A 6,000-nucleotide genomic window follows, 5' to 3' on the forward strand; every position below is an offset into this window, starting at 1 on the left:
ATCACCCTATCATGCCTTAGAAACAACAGAACACACTCAATGAGTGTGATGGTTTGAATACTTCTGTAGGCTGAAATATATTCATTTCAGTGAATTTAAGTAAATGGGAAAAATTGTTTAAAAAAAAAAGCCCAAAACAATAAAATTCCAAAAAGCAAAATCTGATCTTGGATAATTAACAGTAGAAACAGGGCTAAATTGAAATAAATTATTCAGTGCAAGTACTTCAGACAGCTCTTACGAATAACACATGGATCTGTGGCACTCTTTAGGGGACTTTGTGCCTATAAACTAATTAATAGATCTGACTTCTCCATATGTAGTTTTTCCATCTGTAACAGATAAAGTATGGATAGGTTTCTTCATGTAACAGGAAAAATTAAAACTAAAGTTATTTTTGTAAGTTGTAGAATATTCTCTAACTTATTCAGAATGCGAATGTGTGAAATACCATGACAGAATGGAAATAGATTTTGTAAAATGTGAGAGTGAACGACCGCGCTCTGAAACATGTGGTGCAAAGTCAGAGACAGGACACTCAGCTTCCTTCCCCTCCAACCACCGCCCAGGGATGTCGCAACCCAAACGGCAGAGTGCAGACAGGAGAGCAGCTCATAACCCACTCCTCGCTACGGTCAGCAAGCAAGACAGCAATATCAGAAGCATTTTTATTCTAAAGCCAAAATGCTCCAAGGTTTTGCCATTCTGATAAATTGTACAACAAGGCTTTGCTTAAAGCCTTTGCAAGCCATTGGACCCTTTGGCTTAATCAACACAGAAGCTTCCAGTCACTCCTTGAGGCAGCTACCATGCTGCACATGTAGGAAAACGCTGTGCAGCCTCCCAGGGCAAGCAGAGCTGGCATGCATGAGTTTGTCCAGCCTTTTCAACTAGTTAGAAATCTATCTGCAGCCATTTCATCCAGCTCAGGTTGTGAACACTGTTAGAACTCAGCTGAAAAATAGCTCACTTCTGTTTTTACAGATACCTCATATTTCACAGGATGAACCTTGACACTTGGATTTAAGAGGTAGCTTCCAAAGTTTTCGCCAAACTAATGTACCTCTGTCAGGGTCACTCGCATACATTAACCAAATCTGATGTGTGAGAACCAACAGTTTCTCCCATGCTTCCCTCTCCCTAACCAGAGAGCTAGTCAGTGCTCTGACCACACATATTAGCATACTTATTTATTCGTAAAGATTACTTAACAGAATGTATTAGCAGAAAGTGACAGTCTTACAATTCAGTGTTACAAAAGCAAGAACTGCTGTACAGCCAAGTCACCATCAACATCTCTAAAACCCCCAAACCTATTCAGAGCTCAGAAACATGTGGGCAGTTTTTTACCTGACATCTTTTCTCCCAACATGCTTCATAACTCCCATCAACAAGTTGTCCCAACAGTGGTGCCGTGTCTAACCACTATCTGTGCCAATAATTAACACCTCTTAGTCGCCTCCCCTCTTCTTATCCCACATCCATCTCCAGCCCACACCTCATCACCCAGCCCAAACAGCTGGCCACCTTCACTAGAAACTGCCTCTTATCCAGCCTAATTGCCACAGCCTGATGCCCAGCAATGTTCCTGCCCTAGTCTCTCTATGCAGCATTTGCTTGAGTGTGTTGACATCAGCTCTCATTATTGACTTTAAGGAGAGCATCGAGAAGAGTTTCCTTCACTTCATCTTCTGTTGATGAATACAGACATCTACCTTTAATTAGCATGAAAAATGGTAAACTTTGGGAGACAACCTGGAGTTTCATCCAATTTGACGTTAAGCCTAAACCCAAACTAAATACTCCTCAGCATTTTTGGAGGCCGTACTTGGATGCAGGGGTTTGGTTTCACTTCCTGTCTAAACTGATTCGGCACACAAGAGTGCTAAGATATGTTTCTCTTTTTATTCTAGCAATTTTTGCCTCAGATTTCACTCCTTACAGAGCACTCTCTGCAGAATTGCCTTGTTGTCACATTTGGGCCAGTCAAAAATACAAAAAACCCAACCATACACATCTACATTATTTTTTTGTTTGTGTTAGGGTTTGGTTGTGGTTTGTTGTTTAGGTTTCTGGTTTTTTTTTTAAAAACTTACATGCCTTTTTAACACAGCTGGGATTCACCTGCTCCTGCCCTTTCTTTGTAGTTATGTGCATCTTCCTTTTGTCATTCCCAACACGCTTTTCATTTCAGCAAGCTAAGAAAAGAGATCCAAACTTATGCTAGAAAAAGACTACAAGAACATTTCAAAAGGAAAAGCAGACAGGATAGCAAAAGACCCTATTGCTCTCTACCATCAGTCCCCAACTATCCGACAGGATGTCACATATGCAGAATTGGCATGGTCTTTCACATCGGCTTATATCAAGAGAATAAGTTAATTTGACAATTAATAAATCCTTCCATTGTTTCACTTACCCTTCTGCTTAAGGAAACAAGAGTTTCCTTGGCAGTCTCTCCAATCTGTATTTAGTACACCAGTAAAAGAATAAAATATAAGACTGAACAAAGCTGGTGGTGTGTGACTGCTCCCCCAGGTGCCAGTACTCCGGTGGCTGAGGTGAGGGCAAATGGAGGCAAGCAGTGATCCCATTTTCTCAGCAGTTTTCCTGTGTAGGAAAATGCTCTTATCAGAGAATCACTGTGCATCAAGGCAAATGCTGCTCAACAAAACAATCAGTTTCCCCCAGCACCATGGGGATATCTCATTTCCACTTACATCTGTGTACCTGCTTTGATACTGCATACTTTGCTGTTTGTAAACGTGCAGTCAGGTCAGTTGGAATGTACATGAATGCAGCCCATGAGCCTGTTTCCAGCTGCAGCCCCTATTCACTGGCCACACAAGGGATAAAAAAGAAAAAAGGGAAAAAACCAACCAAACAAAAAAACCTCTGCTCTCTCTGGGGACTGAGCTTGTTTCCTATATTGTAGTTTCACAGAGGTGAATCTTCCACTAACCTGGTTGGCTGACACAAATTGTACAGGGAACAAGAGGAGGCTTGTCAGCACTGCTCCAGCATACAAATGAATGTAACAGACGGGTAGCAATAAACTCACCTAAAGATAAAATTATGATCTTCAGTCATTGAGAAAGATGATAACTCAACCACAGGATGTACCGCAATTAGCTTCCTCAGCAGCCTACAGAAGCAATATATACAAATTACAAGATAATCTTCTGCAATTTGAAACCATTTAGGATCTTTAGCATCATATACTTGGATCAATTTAAATCTTAAAGTTGCTATCATCTTTCCTTCTTACTCAGAGATAAATATCTCCTCGTTTTCTAGTGAAACACAGTAGATGTTGTTTTCATCTGACCTTAACTGTATTCACTTCTTTCTTTCAAGGTAGCTGATTGAACTGTCACGAGCTCCCCAGGACTGTGGCTGCAAAGTACAGGCAGCTTTGGCCACCACAATACCTGTGTTGGATTGCCCCCAGTGGCAAGGAACTGTAAAAGGCTTTGGCAAAGAGAGAAATGAAAATTTTTGGATTGAGAAACAGGTCTGCTGCTGGTGGGGAAATAAATAAATAAATAAACCTCTGCATGTAGAAATCTTCAAGCTTTCATCCATTTCTAGGAAACTGGAATGGGAGGAGCATGCCTCCTACTCCTAAAGACATCTGCACTGTGCGGATACAGGAAAACTACTGCAGCACAAGCAAGGTTTTGGCAAATTAAAGCCTGTCAGAATCACAGTGAGCTTCCCGTTGGTCTGTGTCTACTTATACTTCCATTACAATTCTGTGCTTTTTTCTGCTATTCCCCTCTGGACATATAATATTTAAAAACTAGCACAAGAACTTGATTCTCTTCAGAGTCTAGAAGTAGTCAAAATATTTCTTTCTCTAGCCTTCTCCTTCCTCCTCCTGCCTTGTTTTTGACTTAGCATCTGGCAAAACTGGAAAAACCCTGGGACATAAAAATTCCCTTAACTGTGAGTAAGCCCTCATTATTATGTCTTTCGTTATAAAGTGTCCTGTTTGATTAATGCCTGTTTGCATGGAAAATTCTCTCCTCTCCTTTGCTCTCTCCTGCAACTGCTTTGTGTTTTAGTGTCTGCTTTGGCAAATAGAAAAAGCTGGATGCTGGGTTAAATCACGGCCCCTTTCTGAGATCTGTGGGACTTTTGTTGTTCATTTCCATGGCACCAGGATTTTACCCTTATTCTTAACTACTACAGCCTCCAACAGTGGCCTACCACACCACTTTAAGTCTCTGGAGCAAATGACCTAGTCCAAAGTTGCTATTTAAAACACCAGTGATTTTTCAAAAGCCTGTTCAATTCATTAGGCTTTATCCAGTCCACTTAGCCTTGTTCAGATGAATCCAGTAAACTGTGTTCCCTTGTGTTCTCTTGCCTTTTAAGTGGCAGCACTTTTAACTTTGCACAAAGTAAGAACTTACCCCAAACAAGTTTAAAAATCAAAAATCCTTCAGCTTGAAATATGAGGCTGATACTTGCATGCATGACAATTTTAGATAGACTGAATCTTTGCCATAGAAAGATGTCTGTTTAAAATCTAAACAGGAGACTAACGTTTTTACAAATCAGGCTTCCTTAAGTTTATGAAAACCAGTAATAGACCTGCAAACATTTACGTACTTGGCAATTACAGGCAGCTGTCTGGACTCACAGCCAATGGAATTAAACATTTGAGAGATTGTGATTCTATGATATAATCTGGTTATGAAGCTAATTACAACCCTTGTCATTGTTGACAATGTATGATTATGGACAAAAATCTTGGTTCTGCCAGTAAAATCCATGGAGGGGTATAGAGAGGGAGAAAGAAAGGAAAGAAAACAGAAGAAATCAAAACAACTTTCTTCTCATTTAATAAATGACTACCCAAACCCAGAAAAAGAACAAAAAAGAAAAAAAGAATCACACCCAACAAGAACACTGAAGTTCCCTTAAAATGCTAAAGGAGATGACACATGGGTAAAAAGTATAAAACGCTATTTTCAATTCATCTGTAAATAACTATGTAAAGGCAAAGTTGAAACTTCTAGAAAACTAGAATAGAAAAAAATTATGAAATAAAACCTTGAACATAACACACAGTTACAGCTTTGCAAGTAAGGGGATACATTCCAGTACATCATGCAGATGCCAAGGATTTTCTCAGACAAAAGCACATCTCTTCTGAGAATCAGATGTCCTCTTTAGAAGCAACAACCGGATTCACTACCCCTTGTGATCTGCAGTCTCCTAGTTCCACATGTGCAGTAGCTAATACAGAACTGAAATGTTAAGCCTTCCATATTTTCCATAGCATTTCTTAGACTTTATGCTCATCCCTTAGTTGCTGATTTTAAACATCATTGGAAGGAAGACCAAGTTAATTTCTCAAGTTATTAAACCATAAAATCATGCATGACCAGAAAGGCATGGTATATTTTAATAACGAAATTTAAAAGAAAACCAATTAGGATCAAACATATTTCCAAAACACTAATTGAATTTTAGATTTTTTTTCTGACAACATTAAGACCTGAAGTTTAAGGATTCTGTTTCTTGCAAAACTGAAATTTTAAACAAGTCTAAATTTTTTCAAGATCATAAGTTACCGCACTCATGGAAAAAATTCAGTGACCTTACTGAAAAAGAAATTTTGATTATTTATGTTTGCAGAGAAAACTGAGAGCCAGAAGTACTGAACAATAAAACAGGTAACTTTATAACACACACAAACACGCACAAGAATCTGAGAAATTTAGTAGACTGCGGAAAAGCTCATGATTTTTGAACTTTTGTTTGGCAAACTGCTACAATATGAAAGACGAAGAAGTGTCTGCACAGAGATTCTTTCATGGTTTTAGAATTAATATTCTATGCTGGCCCTAAAGACCCTGTAGGTCATGCTACAAAGTTTACTTAGTTGCCCTGACTCATACATGCTTATGGGGCTCTGGCAAAAAGTAAGGATAATGACACAGCTTATTTCTATTGCTGTTTAAGTACTGCATTTTTTTTTCCAATTTT

The sequence above is a fragment of the Neopelma chrysocephalum genome, unplaced genomic scaffold (genome assembly GCF_003984885.1).
Source record: "Neopelma chrysocephalum unplaced genomic scaffold, ASM398488v2 Primary Assembly neopelma1_26b, whole genome shotgun sequence".
Lineage (NCBI taxonomy): Eukaryota > Metazoa > Chordata > Aves > Passeriformes > Pipridae > Neopelma > Neopelma chrysocephalum.